Source organism: Pleurodeles waltl, unplaced genomic scaffold, assembly GCF_031143425.1.
Source record: "Pleurodeles waltl isolate 20211129_DDA unplaced genomic scaffold, aPleWal1.hap1.20221129 scaffold_91, whole genome shotgun sequence".
Classification (NCBI taxonomy): domain Eukaryota; kingdom Metazoa; phylum Chordata; class Amphibia; order Caudata; family Salamandridae; genus Pleurodeles; species Pleurodeles waltl.
Window position 1 is genome coordinate 762,040 of NW_027150403.1, and position 24,367 is coordinate 786,406.

The 24,367-nt window shown below is 48.6% G+C and overlaps 5 non-coding genes across 5 annotated transcripts; all 5 read left to right on the top strand.

The window, feature by feature from the left end:
* Positions 1–1,925: 1,925 nt before the first annotated feature.
* TRNAP-CGG (transfer RNA proline (anticodon CGG)) lies at positions 1,926–1,997 on the top strand. The gene has a single exon. It is a non-coding gene; the product is annotated as a tRNA-Pro (tRNA).
* Positions 1,998–10,927: 8,930 nt separating this feature from the next.
* Positions 10,928–10,999, top strand: TRNAP-CGG (transfer RNA proline (anticodon CGG)). Its single transcript has one exon. It is a non-coding gene; the product is annotated as a tRNA-Pro (tRNA).
* A 3,495-nt stretch (positions 11,000–14,494) lies between these two features.
* TRNAP-CGG (transfer RNA proline (anticodon CGG)) lies at positions 14,495–14,566 on the top strand. The gene has a single exon. It is a non-coding gene; the product is annotated as a tRNA-Pro (tRNA).
* Positions 14,567–15,855: 1,289 nt separating this feature from the next.
* Positions 15,856–15,927, top strand: TRNAP-CGG (transfer RNA proline (anticodon CGG)). The gene has a single exon. It is a non-coding gene; the product is annotated as a tRNA-Pro (tRNA).
* A 4,869-nt stretch (positions 15,928–20,796) lies between these two features.
* TRNAT-CGU (transfer RNA threonine (anticodon CGU)) lies at positions 20,797–20,868 on the top strand. Its single transcript has one exon. It is a non-coding gene; the product is annotated as a tRNA-Thr (tRNA).
* Positions 20,869–24,367: the final 3,499 nt, after the last annotated feature.

A 24,367-nucleotide genomic window follows, 5' to 3' on the forward strand; every position in this document is an offset into this window, starting at 1 on the left:
CAGAAAGGGTCTGCTTTTCACATCAGTGCCCTAGTTCAGCTCACTGGCACAGGGCATCTTGACTACCTCTTTCCTTGCTAGAGACAAACAAAAAATCCTTGACAGAAAACATCAATTGCTATGGCACGCTTAGAGAGAGAGCCTCCGAATGGCCCTGCTTTTCTGAAAGACGCTTCAGAAGATGTTTCAAATGCCTCTGCAGCAGCAGTCTAGTTGGTATAGGGGTATGATTCTCGCTTCGGGTGTGAGAGGACCTTGGTTCAAATCCCAGACAAACCCTTACCTTTATAGGTTCAGTCTGTGTTGTAAACAGGAGTATTTCTGCTTTTCACTCTTGTAAGATGTCATGTTGCAATGCAATACATGCTTTATACCTGCGTTGAGACGGTTCAGCATCATGAAGGTATGCGAGATTTCTTTGCAACTGCTTTTCTGTGCTGGAGCAGCAGTGCTCATAGGAACATTAAATGCACAGTGCTTCTCCATGGTAATTTCGGGTCCAGTTCTGAAATCACCTCTTGGAATGAAAGTGATGCCAGTTCCTTTCTTCCAAGGCAAGAGATCGTGTTCCGGAAGGCTCAGCTTTGAGCGTCATGAACATTAGCCCTCAGTCCTTGCATCCCAGTCCAATGCAGAGCCACATAAAGCAAGCAGGTGTGTCTGTTTCCATAGTGTGGTGGTTCCAGTACAATGCATAGCCACATGAAGCAAGCCGGCAAGTGTGTCTGTTTGTGTAGTGTAGTGGTTATCATGCGCACCTCACATGCAAAATGTCCCTGGTTCGAAGCCAAGCAAATACAGCAAGTCGCTGGGCTTTTTCCCAGTATTTGCGTTTCCTGACTCAGCTTACAGGCAAGCTGAGATAAAAGAGACTGTGTCTATCCCTCACCATCGTGAGGTACTAGGCTCCTGGGGCATCTGTCACAGCTCACCAAGAGGAGTTGCGCCAGCTTACGTCAGTCAGTTGCTCACTGTTTGACCTTTGCATTGAAGCCTGAGCCTACCGCATTCAAGCCAGCCAAGGAAAGAAGGTATGAGAGCGAAAATAGCTTTCCTGCCCTCACCAAGAACACACACCTTGAGCAAATAAGGTGCCAGACTTACAAGGCCCAATCGCCAATGGAGCATCACGTTTAGTGACGCCCCGGTGGCACTATGCACTGCGCGGTATTTACAAGATGGCGTTCAGCCACTTTTTGTGGATTAACACCACCTTGTAAATACGGCACCTTAGCATTCAGCGCTTTCCCTGGAAGGGGCGTGCAATTGGTGTTGCTGTGAGTGTGCCACAGCAACATCATAGCATTTTAATGCTGCTCCAGATTTAGGAGTTGTCGTAAATCTGCGTCAGCGCCAAAATCCAACGCCATCCCAGGGGTATCGTTAGAGTGGTGCACTGAGGAGAAATTTTTTCATTTCTCCTCGTTTTTTCTCTTTCAATGTGTGCTGCATTCTGCAGCACACATTGAAGTAAGAGCAAATCACCATTGAAGATTTTTCTTTTGGCCAGGAAGGTGTCCCTTCCTGCACAAAAACAATTTCCCCCTCAACGCAGTCATCCTTGTACCATGGTGCAAGAACGGCTGCGTTGGCGCTCAGCAGCTAATTTAGAGCTGGCGCAGGGGGAAGCACAGGGGTGCGCTGTATTCTACTAAATACGGCGCTTCCCTGCATTTTGAAAATGACGGAGCGTGGGGCTTGCAAATTTGGCACAGCGCCGCGCTCGGTCATTTTCTTGTAAATCTGGGACAAAATGTCTAAAGGATAGAGGCTTTTTACGTCATGTTCGATGACGACCATGCAAATGACTCTAGTCATACTGCAGAAGAGAGCACCAGGTGGCGTTTCTTGGTTTGGGATGTAGTCTCCCACTCTCTGCCACCAACCCTCGGAGCAGGGTGGGAGCCGTAGCGCTTCTGTGCCCAGGCTCGTTGGTCTAGGGGTATGATTCTCGCTTCGGATGCGAGAGGTCCCGGGTTCAAATCCCAGACGAGCCCATTTTAGCGGAAAACAATCAAATCCTGCTCAAAATACACAACCCCTCAACATTTCTCATTCCACTCGAAGCATTGTTGCGCAAAACATATTTTTTGCCTCAGGCGAAAAATGGATTACAATGCTTTGGCTTCCTTCCTGCTTGCTCTCAGTGCGCCCTGTGTGATGATTTCACAGGCTTGCGTTCCTGGCATTTAGGCATCAGATATTTGTCTGTCTCTGCCCGCAGCTGTGACTTTTCAGGACGTCTGAGTGTATGCATGCTGGCTGACACCGCTGCAATTTTCACACTTACCCCTCGCATTCTGAGCAACTGCTGATCAAGTATAGAGGAAATCGGGCAAACATATGAGGGGAACTGTGCTCCTTCAGTCAAGCCAACAAGCTTGTTTCTGTAGTGTAGTGGTTATCACATTTGACTCACACGCAAAAGGTCCCCGGTTCGACACTGGGCAGCAGTAGCTTTTGTGTTTGCTCACTAAAACCTCAGTCTCTCTCAATGCACACTTAGACAGAAATGACCTTTAAAAACTTGTGACCTGTGTAAAATGTGCTTTACTATTGCAGGACGATAAAAAGTTATCTGCATCCCTCGGTGGTCGTGCATGTGCCTTGTTTCTTGTTCTGTTTTTTTTTTTTTTCTTGGCCATGTTATATTGTGGGGCCTTTAAAGCTGTGACTTTGATAGGAACATTGCAAGCGGCAGCATCAACAAGTGCAGACTGAAGAGTCAGACCTGCACAATGTTTTGGCTGTCAGGATGGCCGAGTGGTCTAAGGTGCCAGACTCAAGAGAGCTTGATCTTCAGTGAAGCTGAGCCTTCTGGTCTCTTCATGGAGGCGTGGTTTCAAATCCCACTCCTATCAGGTGTGTTTTCTTCCCTTAAAGCTTGCTCTGCTTGCACAGCCAGCTCCTCACACCACTATCTTTGGAAGCTGCTGTGGTATGTGAGGAGAAATCCACCAACCCATCGGCTGGGCCCTCAATCAAAATTCTGTGTATTACTGGAAGGGGCATCTCAGGCACACCTTCTGTTAGAGCTGCACTTTATGACAGTAACTACCATGCTGGTTTCTACTTAAGCCGTTGATTCTATCGTTTGAAGTGAGTCTCTCCTGCCACCTTTTGGGCAAAGAAGACACTGCCCCTGCAACAACACAGGCAGACAAGCTCAAACTGGGGGGCATATTTATACTCCGTTTGCGCCGAATAAGCGTTGTTTTTTTCGACGCATATTCGGCGCAAAAATAACGCCATATTTATACTTTGGCGTTAGACGCGTCTAGCGCCAAAGTAGGAGTAAAGAGCGTCATTTTTTTGCGTGAACGCCTTCCTTGCGTTAATGAGATGCAAGGTAGGCGTTCCCGTCCCAAAAAATGTCTGCGACGCAAATGCGTCGTATTTATACTCCCGGGCAAAAATCACGCCCGGGAGTGGTCGGGTCAAAAAACCCCGCATTTGCGCCTCTTTTTAACGCCTGGGTCAGGGCAGGCGTTAAGGGACCTGTGGGCTCAAAATGAGCCCACAGCTGCCCTCCCATGCCCCCAGGGACCCCCCCTGCCACCCTTGCCCACCCCAGGAGGACACCCAAGGATGGAGGGACCCACCCCAGGGACATTCAGGTAAGTTCAGGTAAGTATAACTTTTTTGTTTTTTATATTTTTTTTTTGGCATAGGGGGGCCTGATTTGTGCCCCCCTACATGCCACAATGCCCAATGACCATGCCCATGGGACATAAGTCCCCTGGGCATGGCCATTGGGCAAGGGGGCATGACTCCTGTCTTTACTAAGACAGGAGTCATTTCAATGGCGTCTGGGCGTCGTTAAAAATGGCGCAAATCGAGTGGAGGCGATTTTTTGCGTCAACCTGACTTGCACCATTTTTAAGACGCCCTAGCGCCATTTTTCCCAACGCCGGCGCTGCCTGGTGTACGTGGTTTTTTTCCACGCACACCGGGCAGCGCCGGTCTGCTTGCGCTGGCTAACGCCATTCAATAAATACGGCGCCCGCATGGCGCTTCAGAATGACGTTAGCCGGCGCAAAATTTTTTGACGCCAAACTGCGTTAGCGCAGTTTAGCGTCAAAAAGTATAAATACGCGCCTGGGTTTCTTGGTTAGGTGGGCGGAGCATATTGGCAATGGTGCCTCCTCGTGACTTGCAATTTACATGAAGAAGACAGAGAGGCAGCTGGGAGTAGGCAGTACCCATGAACCCCTGAACACTGTCTTGCGACTTGCACACAATTCTGAAATGAGGCGGGGGAAAGGAGGTGATTTCCCCATCAAGGGCCATTCCGGGAAATCAGCCACCCCGCGTCTCCCAGGTGAGTGTTTCAGGCCTATGAGCCACTACTATAAATCTCGCCTGATCGAGCGCTGAGCGAGCAAGTGTGCTTGAATCCAAGAGGCATGCTTCTCTGGCTCAAGAGCTAGCAGGCCCTTCAGTGCTTCTGGTCTGAAATTCTAAGTTGCAAGGGTCCAGGACTTGCAGAGGGTTACAACTACCAGAAAGGGTCTGCTTTTCACATCAGTGCCCTAGTTCAGCTCACTGGCACAGGGCATCTTGACTACCTCTTTCCTTGCTAGAGACAAACAAAAAATCCTTGACAGAAAACATCAATTGCTATGGCACGCTTAGAGAGAGAGCCTCCGAATGGCCCTGCTTTTCTGAAAGACGCTTCAGAAGATGTTTCAAATGCCTCTGCAGCAGCAGTCTAGTTGGTATAGGGGTATGATTCTTGCTTCGGGTGTGAGAGGACCTTGGTTCAAATCCCAGACAAACCCTTACCTTTATAGGTTCAGTCTGTGTTTTAAACAGGAGTATTTCTGCTTTTCACTCTTGTAAGATGTCATGTTGCAATGCAATACATGCTTTATACCTGCGTTGAGACGGTTCAGCATCATGAAGGTATGCGAGATTTCTTTGCAACTGCTTTTCTGTGCTGGAGCAGCAGTGCTCATAGGAACATTAAATACACAGTGCTTCTCCATGGTAATTTCGGGTCCAGTTCTGAAATCACCTCTTGGAATGAAAGTGATGCCAGTTCCTTACTTCCAAGGCAAGAGATCGTGTTCCGGAAGGCTCAGCTTTGAGCGTCATGAACATTGGCCCTCAGTCCTTGCATCCCAGTCCAATGCAGAGCCACATAAAGCAAGCAGGTGTGTCTGTTTCCATAGTGTGGTGGTTCCAGTACAATGCATAGCCACATGAAGCAAGCCGGCAAGTGTGTCTGTTTGTGTAGTGTAGTGGTTATCATGCGCACCTAACATGCAAAAGGTCCTTGGTTCGAAGCCAAGCAAATACAGCAAGTCGCTGTGCTTTTTCCCAGTATTTGCATTTCCTGACTCAGCTGACAGGCAAGCTGAGATAAAAGAGACTGTGTCTATCCCTCACCATCGTGAGGTACTACGCTCCTGGGGCATCTGTCACAGCTCACCAAGAGGAGTTGCGCCAGCTTACGTCAGTCAGTTGCTCACTGTTTGACCTTTGCATTGAAGCCTGAGCCTAACGCATTCAAAACAGCCAAGGAAGGAAGGTATGAGAGCGAAAATAGCTTTCCTGCCCTCACCAAGAACACACACCTTGAGCAAATAATGTGCCAGACTTACAAGGCCCAATCGCCAACGGAGCATCACTTTTAGTGACGCCCCTGTGGCACTATGCACTGCGCGGTATTTACAAGATGGCGTTCAGCCACTTTTTGTGGCTTAACACCATCTTGTAAATACGGCACCTTAGCATTCAGCGCTTTCCCTGGAAGGGGCGTGCAATGGGTGTTGCTGTGAGTGTGCCACAGCAACACCATAGCATTTTAATGCTGCTCCAGATTTAGGAGTTGTCGTAAATCTGCGTCAGCGCCAAAATCCAACGCCATCCCAGGGGTATCGTTAGAGTGGCGCACTGAGGAGAAATGTTTTCATTTCTCCTCGTTTTTTCTCTTTCTATGTGTGCTGCATTCTGCAGCACACATAGAAGTAAGAGCAAATCACCATTGAAGATTTTTCTTTTGGCCAGGAAGGTGTCCCTTCCTGCCCAAAAACAATTTCCCCCTCAACGCAGTCATCCTTGTACCATGGTGCAAGAATGGCTGCGTTGGCGCTCAGCAGCTAATTTAGAGCTGGCGCAGGGGGAAGCACAGGGGTGCGCTGTATTCTACTAAATACGGCGCTTCCCTGCATTTTGAAAATGACGGAGCGTGGGGCTTGCAAATTTGGCACAGCGTCGCGCTCAGTCATTTTCTTGTAAATCTGGGACAAAATGTCTAAAGGATAGAGGCTTTTTATGTCATGTTCGATGACGACCATGCAAATGTCTCTAGTCATACTGCAGAAGAGAGCACCATGTGGCGTTTCTTGCTTTGGGATGTAGTCTCCCACTCTCTGCCACCAACCCTCGGAGCAGGGTGGGAGCCGTAGCGTTTCTGTCCCCAGGATGGTTGGTCTAGGGGTATGATTCTCGCTTTGGGTGCGAGAGGTCCCGGGTTCAAATCCCGGACGAGCCCATTTTAGCGGAAAACAATCAAATCCTGCTCAAAATACACAACCCCTCAACATTTCTCATTCCACTCGAAGCATTGTTGCGCAAAACATATTTTTTGCCTCAGGCGAAAAATGGATTACAATGCCTTGTCTTCCTTCCTGCTTGCTCTCAGTGCGCCCTGTGTGATGATTTCACAGGCTTGCGTTCCTGGCATTTAGGCATCAGATATTTGTCTGTCTCTGCCCGCAGCTGTGACTTTTCAGGACGTCTGAGTGTATGCATGCTGGCTGACACCGCTGCAATTTTCACACTTACCCCTCGCATTCTGAGCAACTGCTGATCAAGTATAGAGGAAATCGGGCAAACATATGAGAGGAACTGTGCTCCTTCAGTCAAGCCAGCAAGCTTGTTTCTGTTGTGTAGTGGTTATCACATTTGCCTCACACGCAAAAGGTCCCCGGTTCGACACTGGGCAGCAGTAGCTTTTGTGTGTGCTCACTAAAACCTCAGTCTCTCTCAATGCACACCTAGACAGAAATGACCTTTAAAAACTTGTGACCTGTGTAAAATGTGCTTTACTATTGCAGGACGATAAAAAGTTATCTGCATCCCTCGGTGGTCGTGCATGTGCCTTGTTTCCTGTTCTGTTTTTTTATTTTCTTGGCCATGTTATATTGTGGGGCCTTTAAAGCTGTGACTTTGATAGGAACATTGCAAGCGGCAGCATCAACAAGTGCAGACTGAAGAGTCAGACCTGCACACTGTTTTGGCTGTCTGGATGGCTGAGTGGTCTAAGGCGCCAGACTCAAGAGAGCTTGATCTTCAGTGAAGCTGAGCCTTCTGGTCTCTTCATGGAGGCGTGGGTTCAAATCCCACTCTTAACAGGTGTGTTTTCTTCCCTTAAATCTTGCTCTGCTTGCACAGCCAGCTCCTCACACCACTATCTTTGGAAGCTGCTGTGGCATGTGAGGAGAAATCCACCAACCCATCGGCTGGGCCCTCAATCAAAATTCTGTGTATTACTGGAAGGGGCATCTCAGGCACACCTTCTGTTAGAGCTTCACTTTATGACAGTAACTACCATGCTGGTTTCTACTTAAGCAGTTGATTGTATCGTTTGAAGTGAGTCTCTCCTGCCACCTTTTGGGCAAAGAAGACACTGCCCATGCAACAACACAGGCAGACAAGCTCAAACTGGGGGGCATATTTATACTCCGTTTGCGCCGAATACGCATCGTTTTTTTCGACGCAAATTCGGCGCAAAACTAACGCCATATTTATACTTTGGCGTTAGACGCGTCTAGCGCCAAAGTAGGAGTAAAGAGCGTCATTTTTTTGCGTGAACGCCTTCCTTGCGTTAATGAGATGCAAGGTAGGCGTTCCCGTCCAAAAAAATGTCTGCGACGCAAATGCGTCGTATTTATACTCCCGGGCAAAAATCACGCCCGGGAGTGGTCGGGTCAAAAAACCCTGCATTTGCGCCTCTTTTTAACGCCTGGGTCAGGGCAGGCGTTAAGGGACCTGTGGGCTCAAAATGAGCCCACAGCTGCCCTCCCATGCCCCCAGGGACCCCTCCTGCCACCCTTGCCCACCCCAGGAGGACACCCAAGGATGGAGGGACCCGCCCCAGGGACATTCAGGTAAGTTCAGGTAAGTATAAAAAAAAAAAAAATTATATATTTTTTTGGGCATAGGGGGGCCTGATTTGTGCCCCCCTACATGCCACAATGCCCAATGACCATGCCCAGGGGACATAAGTCCCCTAGGCATGGCCATTGGGCAAGGGGGCAAGACTCCTGTCTTTACTAAGACAGGAGTCATTTCAATGGCGTCTGGGCGTCGTTAAAAATGGCGCAAATCGAGTGGAGGCGATTTTTTGCGTCAACCTGACTTGCACCATTTTTAAGACGCCCTAGCGCCATTTTTCCCAACGCCGGCGCTGCCTGGTGTACGTGGTTTTTTTCCACGCACACCAGGCAGCGCCGGTCTGCTTGCGCCGGCTAACGCCATTCAATAAATAAGGCGCCCGCATGGCGCTTCAGAATGACGTTAGCCGGCGCAAAAATTTTTATCGCTAAACTGCGTTAGCGCAGTTTAGCGTCAAAAAGTATAAATACGGGCCTGGGTTTCTTGGTTAGGTGGGCGGAGCATATTGGCAATGGTGCCTCCTCGTGACTTGCAATTTACATGAAGAAGACAGAGAGGCAGCTGGGAGTAGGCAGTACCCATGAACCCCTGAACACTGTCTTGCGACTTGCACACAATTCTGAAATGAGGCGGGGGAAAGGAGGTGATTTCCCCATCAAGGGCCATTCCGGGAAATCAGCCACCCCGCGTCTCCCAGGTGAGTGTTTCAGGCCTATGAGCCACTACTATAAATCTCGCCTGATCGAGCGCTGAGCGAGCAAGTGTGCTTGAATCCAAGAGGCATGTTTCTCTGGCTCAAGAGCTAGCAGGCCCTTCAGTGCTTCTGGTCTGAAATTCTAAGTTGCAAGGGTCCAGGACTTGCAGAGGGTTACAACTACCAGAAAGGGTCTGCTTTTCACATCAGTGCCCTAGTTCAGCTCACTGGTACAGGGCATCTTGACTACCTCTTTCCTTGCTAGAGACAAACAAAAAATCCTTGACAGAAAACGTCAATTGCTATGGCACGCTTAGAGAGAGAGCCTCCGAATGGCCCTGCTTTTCTGAAAGACGCTTCAGAAGATGTTTCAAATGCCTCTGCAGCAGCAGTCTAGTTGGTATAGGGGTATGATTCTCGCTTCGGGTGTGAGAGGACCTTGGTTCAAATCCCAGACAAACCCTTACCTTTATAGGTTCAGTCTGTGTTTTAAACAGGAGTATTTCTGCTTTTCACTCTTGTAAGATGTCATGTTGCAATGCAATACATGCTTTATACCTGCGTTGAGACGGTTCAGCATCATGAAGGTATGCGAGATTTCTTTGCAACTGCTTTTCTGTGCTGGAGCAGCAGTGCTCATAGGAACATTAAATGCACAGTGCTTCTCCATGGTAATTTCGGGTCCAGTTCTGAAATCAATTCTTGGAATGAAAGTGATGCCAGTTCCTTTCTTCCAAGGCAAGAGATCGTGTTCCGGAAGGCTCAGCTTTGAGCGTCATGAACATTGGCCCTCAGTCCTTGCATCCCAGTCCAATGCAGAGCCACATAAAGCAAGCAGGTGTGTCTGTTTCCATAGTGTGGTGGTTCCAGTACAATGCATAGCCACATGAAGCAAGCCGGCAAATGTGTCTGTTTGTGTAGTGTAGTGGTTATCATGCGCACCTCACATGCAAAAGGTCCCTGGTTCGAAGCCAAGCAAATACAGCAAGTCGCTGGGCTTTTTCCCAGTATTTGCATTTCCTGACTCAGCTGACAGGCAAGCTGAGATAAAAGAGACTGTGTCTATCCCTCACCATCGTGAGGTACTACGCTCCTGGGGCATCTGTCACAGCTCACCAAGAGGAATTGCGCCAGCTTACGTCAGTCAGTTGCTCACTGTTTGACCTTTGCATTGAAGCCTGAGCCTACCGCATTCAAGCCAGCCAAGGAAGGAAGGTATGAGAGCGAAAATAGCTTTCCTGCCCTCACCAAGAACACACACCTTGAGCAAATAAGGTGCCAGACTTACAAGGCCCAATCGCCAACGGAGCATCACTTTTAGTGACGCCCCGGTGGCACTATGCACTGCGCGGTATTTACAAGATGGCGTTCAGCCACTTTTTGTGGCTTAACACCATCTTGTAAATACGGCACCTTAGCATTCAGTACTTTCCCTGGAAGGGGCGTGCAATGGGTGTTGCTGTGAGTGTGCCACAGCAACACCATAGCATTTTAATGCTGCTCCAGATTTAGGAGTTGTCGTAAATCTGCGTCAGCGCCAAAATCCAACGCCATCCCAGGGGTATCGTTAGAGTGGCGCACTGAGGAGAAATGTTTTCATTTCTCCTCGTTTTTTCTCTTTCTATGTGTGCTGCATTCTGCAGCACACATAGAAGTAAGAGCAAATCACCATTGAAGATTTTTCTTTTGGCCAGGAAGGTGTCCCTTCCTGCACAAAAACAATTTCCCCCTCAACGCAGTCATCCTTGTACCATGGTGCAAGAACGGCTGCGTTGGCGCTCAGCAGCTAATTTAGAGCTGGCGCAGGGGGAAGCACAGGGGTGCGCTGTATTCTACTAAATACGGCGCTTCCCTGCATTTTGAAAATGACGGAGCGTGGGGCTTGCAAATTTGGCACAGCGTCGCGCTCAGTCATTTTCTTGTAAATCTGGGACAAAATGTCTAAAGGATAGAGGCTTTTTATGTCATGTTCGATGACGACCATGCAAATGACTCTAGTCATACTGCAGAAGAGAGCACCATGTGGCGTTTCTTGCTTTGGGATGTAGTCTCCCACTCTCTGCCACCAACCCTCGGAGCAGGGTGGGAGCCGCAGCGCTTCTGTCCCCAGGCTCGTTGGTCTAGGGGTATGATTCTCGCTTCGGGTGCGAGAGGTCCCGGGTTCAAATCCCGGACGAGCCCATTTTAGCGGAAAACAATCAAATCCTGCTCAAAATACACAACCCCTCAACATTTCTCATTCCACCCGAAGCATTGTTGCGCAAAACATATTTTTTGCCTCAGGCGAAAAATGGATTACAATGCCTTGGCTTCCTTCCTGCTTGCTCTCAGTGCGCCCTGTGTGATGATTTCACAGGCTTGCGTTCCTGGCATTTAGGCATCAGATATTTGTCTGTCTCTGCCCGCAGCTGTGACTTTTCAGGACGTCTGATTGTATGCATGCTGGCTGACACCGCTGCAATTTTCACACTTACCCCTCGCATTCTGAGCAACTGCTGATCAAGTATAGAGAAAATCGGGCAAACATATGAGAGGAACTGTGCTTCTTCAGTCAAGCCAGCAAGCTTGTTTCTGAAGTGTAGTGGTTATCACATTTGCCTCACACGCAAAAGGTCCCCGTTCGACACTGGGCAGCAGTAGCTTTTGTGTTTGCTCACTAAAACCTCAGTCTCTCTCAATGCACACTTAGACAGAAATGACCTTTAAAAACTTGTGACCTGTGTAAAATGTGCTTTACTATTGCAGGACGATAAAAAGTTATCTGCATCCCTCGGTGGTCGTGCATGTGCCTTGTTTCTTGTTCTGTTTTTTTTTTTTTTCTTGGCCATGTTACATTGTGGGGCCTTTAAAGCTGTGACTTTGATAGGAACATTGCAAGCGGCAGCATCAACAAATGCAGACTGAAGAGTCAGACCTGCACAACGTTTTGGCTGTCAGGATGGCCGAGTGGTCTAAGGTGCCAGACTCAAGAGAGCTTGATCTTCAGTGAAGCTGAGCCTTCAGGTCTTTTCATGGAGGCGTGGTTTCAAATCCCACTCCTAACAGGTGTGTTTTCTTCCCTTAAATCTTGCTCTGCTTGCACAGCCAGCTCCTCACACCACTATCTTTGGAAGCTGCTGTGGCATGTGAGGAGAAATCCACCAACCCATCGGCTGGGCCCTCAATCAAAATTCTGTGTATTACTGGAAGGGGCATCTCAGGCACACCTTCTGTTAGAGCTGCACTTTATGACAGTAACTACCATGCTGGTTTCTACTTAAGCAGTTGATTCTATCGTTTGAAGTGAGTCTCTCCTGCCACCTTTTGGGCAAAGAAGACACTGCCCCTGCAACAACACAGGCAGACAAGCTCAAACTGGGTTTCTTGGTTAGGTGGGCGGAGCATATTGGCAATGGTTCCTCCTCGTGACTTGCAATTTACATGAAGAAGACAGAGAGGCAGCTGGGAGTAGGCAGTACCCATGAACCCCTGAACACTGTCTTGCGACTTGCACACAATTCTGAAATGAGGCGGGGGAAAGGAGGTGATTTCCCCATCAAGGGCCATTCCGGGAAATCAGCCACCCCGCGTCTCCCAGGTGAGTGTTTCAGGCCTATGAGCCACTACTATAAATCTCGCCTGATCGAGCGCTGAGCGAGCAAGTGTGCTTGAATCCAAGAGGCATGCTTCTCTGGCTCAAGAGCTAGCAGGCCCTTCAGTGCTTCTGGTCTGAAAGTCTAAGTTGCAAGGGTCCAGGACTTGCAGAGGGTTACAACTACCAGAAAGGGTCTGCTTTTCACATCAGTGCCCTAGTTCAGCTCACTGGCACAGGGCATCTTGACTACCTCTTTCCTTGCTAGAGACAAACAAAAAATCCTTGACAGAAAACATCAATTGCTATGGCACGCTTAGAGAGAGAGCCTCCGAATGGCCCTGCTTTTCTGAAAGACGCTTCAGAAGATGTTTCAAATGCCTCTGCAGCAGCAGTCTAGTTGGTATAGGGGTATGATTCTCGCTTCGGGTGTGAGAGGACCTTGGTTCAAATCCCAGACAAACCCTTACCTTTATAGGTTCAGTCTGTGTTTTAAACAGGAGTATTTCTGCTTTTCACTCTTGTAAGATGTCATGTTGCAATGCAATACATGCTTTATACCTGCGTTGAGACGGTTCAGCATCATGAAGGTATGCGAGATTTCTTTGCAACTGCTTTTCTGTGCTGGAGCAGCAGTGCTCATAGGAACATTAAATGCACAGTGCTTCTCCATGGTAATTTCGGGTCCAGTTCTGAAATCACCTCTTGGAATGAAAGTGATGCCAGTTCCTTTCTTCCAAGGCAAGAGATCGTGTTCCGGAGGCTCAGCTTTGAGCGTCATGAACATTGGCCCTCAGTCCTTGCATCCCAGTCCAATGCAGAGCCACATAAAGCAAGCAGGTGTGTCTGTTTCCATAGTGTGGTGGTTCCAGTACAATGCATAGCCACATGAAGCAAACCCGCAAGTGTGTCTGTTTGTGTAGTGTAGTGGTTATAATGCGCACCTCACATGCAGAAGGTCCCTGGTTCGAAGCCAAGCAAAAACAGCAAGTCGCTGGGCTTTTTCCCAGTATTTGCATTTCCTGACTCAGCTGACAGGCAAGCTGAGATAAAAGAGACTGTGTCTATCCCTCACCATCGTGAGGTACTACGCTCCTGGGGCATCTGTCACAGCTCACCAAGAGGAGTTGCGCCAGCTTATGTAAGTCAGTTGCTCACTGTTTGACCTTTGCATTGAAGCCTGAGCCTACCGCATTCAAGCCAGCCAAGGAAGGAAGGTATGAGAGCGAAAATAGCTTTCCTGCCCTCACCAAGAACACACACCTTGAGCAAATAAGGTGCCAGACTTACAAGGCCCAATCGCCAACGGAGCATCACTTTTAGTGACGCCCCGGTGGCACTATGCACTGCGCGGTATTTACAAGATGGCGTTCAGCCACTTTTTGTGGCTTAACACCACCTTGTAAATACGGCACCTTAGCATTCAGCACTTTCCCTGGAAGGGGCGTGCAATGGGTGTTGCTGTGAGTGTGCCACAGCAACACCATAGCATTTTGATGCTGCTCCAGATTTAGGAGTTGTCGTAAATCTGCGTCAGCGCCAAAATCCAACGCCATCCCAGGGGTATCGTTAGAGTGGCGCACTGAGGAGAAATGTTTTCATTTCTCCTAGTTTTTTCTCTTTCTATGTGTGCTGCATTCTGCAGCACACATAGAAGTAAGAGCAAATCACCATTGAAGATTTTTCTTTTGGCCAGGAAGGTGTCCCTTCCTGCACAAAAACAATTTCCCCCTCAACGCAGTCATCCTTGTACCATGGTGCAAGAACGGCTGCGTTGGCGCTCAGCAGCTAATTTAGAGCAGGGGGAAGCACAGGGGTGCGCTGTATTCTACTAAATACGGCGCTTCACTGCATTTTGAAAATGACGGAGCGTGGGGCTTGCAAATTTGGCACAGCGTCGCGCTCAGTCATTTTCTTGTAAATCTGGGACAAAATGTCTAAAGGATAGAGGCTTTTTATGTCATGTTCGATGACGACCATGCAAATGACTCTAGTCATAATGCAGAAGAGAGCACCATGTGGCGTTTCTTGCTTTGGGATGTAGTCTCCCACTCTCTGCCACCAACCCTCAGAGCAGGGTGGGAGCCGTAGCGCTTCTGTTCCCAGGCTCGTTGGTCTAGGGGTATGATTCTCGCTTCGGGTGCGAGAGGTCCCGGGTTCAAATCCCGGACGAGCCCATTTTAGCGGAAAACAATCAAATCCTGCTCAAAATACACAACCCCTCAACATTTCTCATTCCACTCGAAGCATTGTTGCGCAAAACATATTTTTTGCCTCAGGCGAAAAATGGATTACAATGCCTTGGCTTCCTTCCTGCTTGCTCTCAGTGCGCCCTGTGTGATGATTTCACAGGCTTGCGTTCCTGGCATTTAGGGATCAGATATTTGTCTGTCTCTGCCCGCAGCTGTGACTTTTCAGGACGTCTGAGTGTATGCATGCTGGCTGACACCGCTGCAATTTTCACACTTACCCCTCGCATTCTGAGCAACTGCTGATCAAGTATAGAGGAAATCGGGCAAACATATGAGGGGAACTGTGCTCCTTCAGTCAAGCCAGCAAGCTTGTTTCTGTAGTGTAGTGGTTATCACATTTGCCTCACACGCAAAAGAACCAAGAACACACACCTTGAGCAAATAAGGTGCCAGACTTACAAGGCCCAATCGCCAACGGAGCATCACTTTTAGTGACGCCCCGGTGGCACTATGCACTGCGCGGTATTTACAAGATGGCGTTCAGCCACTTTTTGTGGCTTAACACCACCTTGTAAATACGGCACCTTAGCATTCAGCGCTTTCCCTGGAAGGGGCGTGCAATGGGTGTTGCTGTGAGAGTGCCACAGCAACACCATAGCATTTTGATGCTGCTCCAGATTTAGGAGTTGTCGTAAATCTGCGTCAGCGCCAAAATCCAACGCCATCCCAGGGGTATCGTTAGAGTGGCGCACTGAGGAGAAATGTTTTCATTTCTCCTCGTTTTTTCTCTTTCTATGTGTGCTGCATTCTGCAGCACACATAGAAGTAAGAGCAAATCACAATTGAAGATTTTTCTTTTGGCCAGGAAGGTGTCCCTTCCTGCACAAAAACAATTTCCCCCTCAACGCAGTCATCCTTGTACCATGGTGCAAGAACGGCTGCGTTGGCGCTCAGCAGCTAATTTAGAGCAGGGGGAAGCACAGGGGTGCGCTGTATTCTACTAAATACGGCGCTTCCCTGCATTTTGAAAATGACGGAGCGTGGGGCTTGCAAATTTGGCACAGCGTCGCGCTCAGTCATTTTCTTGTAAATCTGGGACAAAATGTCTAAAGGATAGAGGCTTTTTATGTCATGTTCGATGACGACCATGCAAATGACTCTAGTCATACTGCAGAAGAGAGCACCATGTGGCGTTTCTTGCTTTGGGATGTAGTCTCCCACTCTCTGCCACCAACCCTCGGAGCAGGGTGGGAGCCGTAGCGCTTCTGTGCCCAGGCTCGTTGGTCTAGGGGTATGATTCTCGCTTCGGGTGCGAGAGGTCCCGGGTTCAAATCCCGGACTAGCCCATTTTAGCGGAAAACAATCAAATCCTGCTCAAAATACACAACCCCTCAACATTTCTCATTCCACTCGAAGCATTGTTGCGCAAAACATATTTTTTGCCTCAGGCGAAAAATGGATTACAATGCCTTGGCTTCCTTCCTGCTTGCTCTCAGTGCGCCCTGTGTGATGATTTCACAGGCTTGCGTTCCTGGCATTTAGGCATCAGATATTTGTCTGTCTCTGCCCGCAGCTGTGACTTTTCAGGACGTCTGAGTGTATGCATGCTGGCTGACACCGCTGCAATTTTCACACTTACCCCTCGCATTCTGAGCAACTGCTGATCAAGTATAGAGGAAATCGGGCAAACATATGAGGGGAACTGTGCTCCTTCAGTCAAGCCAGCAAGCTTGTTTCTGTAGTGTAGTGGTTATCACATTTGCCTCACACGCAAAAGAACCAAGAACACACACCTTGAGCAAATAAGGTGCCAGACTTACAAGGCCCAATCGCCAACGGAGCATCACTTTTAGTGACGCCCCGGTGGCACTATGCACTGCGCGGTATTTACAAGATGGCGTTCAGCCACTTTTTGTGGCTTAACACCACCTTGTAAATACGGCACCTTAGCATTCAGCGCTTTCCCTGGAAGGGGCGTGCAATGGGTGTTGCTGTGAGTGTGCCACAGCAACACCATAGCATTTTGATGCTGCTCCAGATTTAGGAGTTGTCGTAAATCTGCGTCAGCGCCAAAATCCAACGCCATCCCAGGGGTATCGTTAGAGTGGCGCACTGAGGAGAAATGTTTTCATTTCTCCTCGTTTTTTCTCTTTCTATGTGTGCTGCATTCTGCAGCACACATAGAAGTAAGAGCAAATCACAATTGAAGATTTTTCTTTTGGCCAGGAAGGTGTCCCTTCCTGCACAAAAACAAATTCCCCCTCAACACAGTCATCCTTGTACCATGGTGCAAGAATGGCTGCGTTGGCGCTCAGCAGCTAATTTAGAGCTGGCGCGGGGGAAGCACAGGGGTGCGCTGTATTCTACTAAATACGGCGCTTCCCTGCATTTTGAAAATGACGGAGCGTGGGGCTTGCAAATTTGGCACAGCGTCGCGCTCAGTCATTTTCTTGTAAATCTGGGACAAAATGTCTAAAGGATAGAGGCTTTTTATGTCATGTTCGATGACGACCATGCAAATGACTCTAGTCATACTGCAGAAGAGAGCACCATGTGGCGTTTCTTGCTTTGGGATGTAGTCTCCCACTCTCTGCCACCAACCCTCGGAGCAGGGTGGGCGTCGTAGCACTTCTGTGCCCATGCTCGTTGGTCTAGGGGTATGGTTCTCACTTCGGGTGCGAGAAGTCCCGGGTTCAAATCCTGAACAAGCCCATTTTAGCTGAAAACAATCAAATCCTGCTCAAAATACACAACCCCTCAACATTTCTCATTCCACTCGAAGCATTGTTGCGCAAAACATATTTTTTGCCTCAGGCGAAAAATGGATTACAATGCCTTGGCTTCCTTCCTGCTTGCTCTCAGTGCGCCCTGTGTGATGATTTCACAGGCTTGCGTTCCTGGCATTTAGGCATCAGATATTTGTCTGTCTCTGCCCGCAGCTGTGACTTTGCAGGACGTCTGAGTGTATGCATGCTGGCTGACACTGCTGCAATTTTCACACTTACCCCTCGCATTCTGAGCAACTGCTGATCAAGTATAGAGGAAATCGGGCAAACATATGAGGGGAACTGTGCTCCTTCAGTCAAGCCAGCAAGCTTGTTTCTGTAGTGTAGTGGTTATCACATTTGCCTCACACGCAAAAGGTCCCAGGTTCGACACTGGGCAGCAGTAGCTTTTGTGTTTGCTCACTAAAACCTCAGTCTCTCTCAATGCACACTTAGACAGAAATGACCTTTAAAAACTTGTGACCTGTGCAAAATGTGCTTTACTATTGCAGGACGATAAAAAGTTATCTGCATCCCTCGGTGGTCGTGCATGTGCCTTGTTTCTTGTTCTGTTTTTTTTTTTTTCTTGGCCATGTTATATTGTGGGGCCTTTAAAGCTGTGACTTTGATAGGAACATTGCAAGCGGCAGCATCAACAAGTGCAGACTGAAGAGTCAGACCTGCACAATGTTTTGGCTGTCAGGATGGCCGAGTGGTCTAAGGTGCCAGACTCAAGAGAGCTTGATCTTCAGTGAAGCTGAGCCTTCTGGTATCTTCATGGAGGCGTGGGTTCAAATCCCACTCCTAACAGGTGTGTTTTCTAAACCTTAAGTCTTGCTCTGCTTGCACAGCCAGCTCCTCACACCACTATCTTTGGAAGCTGCTGTGGCATGTGAGGAGAAATCCACCAACCCATCGGCTGGGCCCTCAATCAAAATTCTGTGTATTACTGGAAGGGGCATCTCAGGCACACCTTCTGTTAGAGCTGCACTTTATGACAGTAACTACCATGCTGGTTTCTACTTAAGCAGTTGATTCTATCGTTTGAAGTGAGTCTCTCCTGCCACCTTTTGGGCAAAGAAGACACTGCCCCTGCAACAACACAGGCAGACAAGCTCAAACTGGGTTTCTTGGTTAGGTGGGCGGAGCATATTGGCAATGGTGCCTCTTCGTGACTTGCAATTTACATGAAGAAGACAGAGAGGCAGCTGGGAGTAGGCAGTACCCATGAACCCCTGAACACTGTCTTGCGACTTGCACACAATTCTGAAATGAGGCGGGGGAAAGGAGGTGATTTCCCCATCAAGGGCCATTCCGGGAAATCAGCCACCCCGCGTCTCCCAGGTGAGTGTTTCAGGCCTATGAGCCACTACTATAAATCTCGCTTGATCGAGCGCTGAGTGAGCAAGTGTGCTTGAATCCAAGAGGCATGCTTCTCTGGCTCAAGAGCTAGCAGGCCCTTCAGTGCTTCTGGTCTGGAAGTCTAAGGTGCAAGGGTCCAGGACTTGCAGAGGGTTACAACTACCAGAAAGGGTCTGCTTTTCACATCAGTGCCCTAGTTCAGCTCACTGGCACAGGGCATCTTGACTACCTCTTTCCTTGCTAGAGACAAATAAAAAATCCTTGATAGAAAACATCAATTGCTATGGCACGCTTAGAGAGAGAGCCTCCGAATGGCCCTGGTTTTCTGAAAGACGCTTCAGAAGATGTTTCAAATATCTCTGCAGCAGCAGTCTAGTTGGTATAGGGGTATGATTCTCGCTTCGGGTGTGAGAGGACCTTGGTTCAAATCCCAGACAAACCCTTACCTTTATAGGTTCAGTCTGTGTTTTAAACAGGAGTATTTCTGCTTTTCACTCTTGTAAGATGTCATGTTGCAATGCAATACATGCTTAATACCTGCGTTGAGACGGTTCAGCATCATGAAGGTATGCGAGATTTCTTTGCAACTGCTTTTCTGTGCTGGAGCAGCAGTGCTCATAGGAACATTAAATGCACAGTGCTTCTCCATGGTAATTTCGGGTCCAGTTCTGAAATTACCTCTTGGAATGAAAGTGATGCCAGTTCCTTTCTTCCAAGGCAAGAGATCGTGTTCCGGAAGGCTCAGCTTTGAGCGTCATGAACATTAGCCCTCAGTCCTTGCATCCCAGTCCAATGCAGAGCCACATAAAGCAAGCAGGTGTGTCTGTTTCCATAGTGTGGTGGTTCCAGTACAATGCATAGCCACATGAAGCAAGCCAGCAAGTGTGTCTGTTTGTGTAGTGTAGTGGTTATCATGCGCACCTCACATGCAAAAGGTCCCTGGTTCGAAGCCAAGCAAATACAGCAAGTCGCTGGGCTTTTTCCCAGTATTTGCATTTCCTGACTCAGCTGACAGACAAGCTGAGATAAAAGAGACTGCGTCTATCCCTCACCATCGTGAAGTACTACGCTCCTGGGGCATCTGTCACAACTCACCAAGAGGAGTTGCGCCAGCTTACGTCAGTCAGTTGCTCACTGTTTGACCTTTGCATTGAAGCCTGAGCCTACCGCATTCAAGCCAGCCAAGGAAGGAAGGTATGAGAGCGAAAATAGCTTTCCTGCCCTCACCAAGAACACACACCTTGAGCAAATAAGGTGCCAGACTTACAAGGCCCAATCGCCAACGGAGCATCACTTTTAGTGACGCCCCGGTGGCACTATGCACTGCGCGGTATTTACAAGATGGCGTTCAGCCACTTTTTGTGGCTTAACACCACCTTGTAAATACGGCACCTTAGCATTCAGCGCTTTCCCTGGAAGGGGCGTGCAATGGGTGTTGCTGTGAGTGTGCCACAGCAACACCATAGCATTTTAATGCTGCTCCAGATTTAGGAGTTGTCGTAAATCTGCGTCAGCGCCAAAATCCAACGCCATCCCAGGGGTATCGTTAGAGTGGTGCACTGAGGAGAAATTTTTTCATTTCTCCTCGTTTTTTCTCTTTCTATGTGTGCTGCATTCTGCAGCACACATAGAAGTAAGAGCAAATCACCATTGAAGATTTTTCTTTTGGCCAGGAAGGTGTCCCTTCCTGCACAAAAACAATTTCCCCCTCAACGCAGTCATCCTTGTACCATGGTGCAAGAACGGCTGCGTTGTCGCTCAGCAGCTAATTTAGAGCTGGCGCAGGGGGAAGCACAGGGGTGCGCTGTATTCTACTAAATACGGCGCTTCCCTGCATTTTGAAAATGACGGAGCGTGGGGCTTGCAAATTTGGCACAGCGTCACGCTCAGTCATTTTCTTGTAAATCTGGGACAAAATGTCTAAAGGATAGAGGCTTTTTATGTAATGTTCGATGACGGCCATGCAAATGACTCTAGTCATACTGCAGAAGAGAGCAACATGTGGCGTTTCTTGCTTTGGGATGTAGTCTCCCACTCTCTGCCACCAACCCTCGGAGCAGGGTGGGAGCCGTAGCGCTTCTGTGCCCAGGCTCGTTGGTCTAGGGGTATGATTCTCGCTTCGTGTGCGAGAGGTCCCGGGTTCAAATCCCGGATGAGCCCATTTTAGCAGGAAACAATCAAATCCTGCTCAAAATACACAACCCCTCAACATTTCTCATTCCACTCGAAGCATTGTTGCGCAAAACATATTTTTTGCCTCAGGCGAAAAATGGATTACAATGCCTTGGCTTCCTTCCTGCTTGCTCTCAGTGCTCCCTGTGTGATGATTTCACAGGCTTGCGTTCCTGGCATTTAGGCATCAGATATTTGTCTGTCTCTGCCCGCAGCTGTGACTTTTCAGGACGTCTGAGTGTATGCATGCTGGCTGACACCGCTGCAATTTTCACACTTACCCCTCGCATTCTGAGCAACTGCTGATCAAGTATAGAGGAAATCGGGCAAACATATGAGGGGAACTGTGCTCCTTCAGTCAAGCCAGCAAGCTTGTTTCTGTAGGGTAGTGGTTATCACATTTGCCTCTCTCGCAGAAGGTCCCCGGTTCGACACTGGGCAGCAGTAGCTTTTGTGTTTGCTCACTAAAACCTCAGTCTCTCTCAATGCACACTTAGACAGAAATGACCTTTAAAAACTTGTGACCTGTGTAAAATGTGCTTTACTATTGCAGGACGATAAAAAGTTATCTGCATCCCTCGGTGGTCGTGCATGTGCCTTGTTTCTTGTTCTGTTTTTTTTTTTTTTTCTTGGCCATGTTATATTGTGGGGCCTTTAAAGCTGTGACTTTGATAGGAACATTGCAAGCGGCAGCATCAACAAGTGCAGACTGAAGAGTCAGACCTGCACAATGTTTTGGCTGTCAGGATGGCCGAGTGGTCTAAGGTGTCAGACTCAAGAGAGCTTGATCTTCAGTGAAGCTGAGCCTTCTGGTCTTTTCATGGAGGCGTTGGTTCAAATCCCACTCCTAACAGGTGTGTTTTCTTACCTTAAATCTTGCTCTGCTTGCACAGCCAGCTCCTCACACCACTATCTTTGGAAGCTGCTGTGGCATGTGAGGAGAAATCCACCAACCCATCGGCTGGGCCCTCAATCAAAATTCTGTGTATTACTGGAAGGGGCATCTCAGGCACACCTTCTGTTAGAGCTGCACTTTATGACAGTAACTACCATGCTGGTTTCTACTTAAGCAGTTGATTCTATCGTTTGAAGTGAGTCTCTCCTGCCACCTTTTGGGCAAAGAAGACACTGCCCCTGCAACAACACAGGCAGACAAGCTCAAACTGGGTTTCTTGGTTAGGTGGGCGGAGCATATTGGCAATGGTGCCTCCTCGTGACTTGCAATTTACATGAAGAAGACAGAGAGGCAGCTGGGAGTAGGCAGTACCCATGAACCCCTGAACACTGTCTTGCGACTTGCACACAATTCTGAAATGAGGCGGGGGAAAGGAGGTGATTTCCCCATCAAGGGCCATTCCGGGAAATCAGCCACCCCGCGTCTCCCAGGTGAGTGTTTCAGGCCTATGAGCCACTACTATAAATCTCGCCTGATCGAGTCTGATCGAGCGCTGAGCGAGCAAGTGTGCTTGAATCCAAGAGGCATGCTTCTCTGGCTCAAGAGCTAGCAGGCCCTTCAGTGCTTCTGGTCTGGAAGTCTAAGGTGCAAGAGTCCAGGACTTGCAGAGGGTTACAACTACCAGAAAGGGTCTGCTTTTCACATCAGTGCCCTAGTTCAGCTCACTGGCACAGGGCATCTTGACTACCTCTTTCCTTGCTAGAGGCAAACAAAAAATCCTTGACAGAAAACATCAATTGCTATGGCACGCTTAGAGAGAGAGCCTCCAAATGGCCCTGCTTTCCTGAAAGACGCTTCAGAAGATGTTTCAAATGCCTCTGCAGCAGCAGTCTATTTGGTGTAGGGGTATGATTCTCGCTTCGGTTGTGAGAGGACCTTGGTTCAAATCCCAGACAAACCCTTACCTTTATAGGTTCAGTCTGTGTTTTAAACAGGAGTATTTCTGCTTTTCACTCTTGTAAGATGTCATGTTGCAATGCAATACATGCTTTATACCTGCGTTGAGACGGTTCAGCATCATGAAGGTATGCGAGATTTCTTTGCAACTGCTTTTCTGTGCTGGAGCAGCAGTGCTCATAGGAACATTAAATGCACAGTGCTTCTCCATGGTAATTTCGGGTCCAGTTCTGAAATCACCTCTTGGAATGAAAGTGATGCCAGTTCCTTTCTTCCAAGGCAAGAGATCGTGTTCCGGAAGGCTCAGCTTAAAGCGTCATGAACATTGGCCCTCAGTCCTTGCATCCCAGTACAATGCAGAGCCACATAAAGCAAGCAGGTGTGTCTGTTTCCATAGTGTGGTGGTTCCAGTACAATGCATAGCCACATGAAGCAAACCGGCAAGTGTGTCTGTTTGTGTAGTGTAGTGGTTATCATGCGCACCTCACATGCAAAAGGTCCCTGGTTCGAAGCCAAGCAAAAACAGCAAGTCGCTGGGCTTTTTCCCAGTATTTGCATTTCCTGACTCAGCTGACAGGCAAGCTGAGATAAAAGAGACTGTGTCTATCCCTCACCATCGTGAGGTACTACGCTCCTGGGGCATCTGTCACAGCTCACCAAGAGGAGTTGCGCCAGCTTACGTCAGTCAGTTGCTCACTGTTTGACCTTTGCATTGAAGCCTGAGCCTACCGCATTCAAGCCAGCCAAGGAAGGAAGGTATGAGAGCGAAAATAGCTTTCCTGCCCTCACCAAGAACACACACCTTGAGCAAATAAGGTGCCAGACTTACAAGGCCCAATCGCCAACGGAGCATCACTTTTAGTGACGCCCCGGTGGCACTATGCACTGCGCGGTATTTACAAGATGGCGTTCAGCCACTTTTTGTGGCTTAACACCACCTTGTAAATACGGCACCTTAGCATTCAGCGCTTTCCCTGGAAGGGGCGTGCAATGGGTGTTGCTGTGAATGTGCCACAGCAACACCATAGCATTTTGATGCTGCTCCAGATTTAGGAGTTGTCGTAAATCTGCGTCAGCGCCAAAATCCAATGCCATCCCAGGGGTATCGTTAGAGTAGCGCACTGAGGAGAAATGTTTTCATTTCTCCTCGTTTTTTCTCTTTCTATGTGTGCTGCATTCTGCAGCACACATAGAAGTAAGAGCAAATCACCATTGAAGATTTTTCTTTTGGCCAGGAAGGTGTCCCTTCCTGCACAAAAACAATTTCCCCCTCAACGCAGTCATCCTTGTACCATGGTGCAAGAACGGCTGCGTTGGCGCTCAGCAGCTAATTTAGAGCTGGCGCAGGGGGAAGCACAGGGGTGCGCTGTATTCTACTAAATACGGCGCTTCCCTGCATTTTGAAAATGACGGAGCGTGGGGCTTGCAAATTTGGCACAGCGTCGCGCTCAGTCATTTTCTTGTAAATCTGGGACAAAATGTCTAAAGGATAGAGGCTTTTTATGTCATGTTCGATGACGGCCATGCAAATTACTCTAGTCATACTGCAGAAGAGAGCACCATGTGGCGTTTCTTGCTTTGGGATGAAGTCTCCCACTCTCTGATACCAACCCTCGGAGCAGGGTGGGAGCCGTA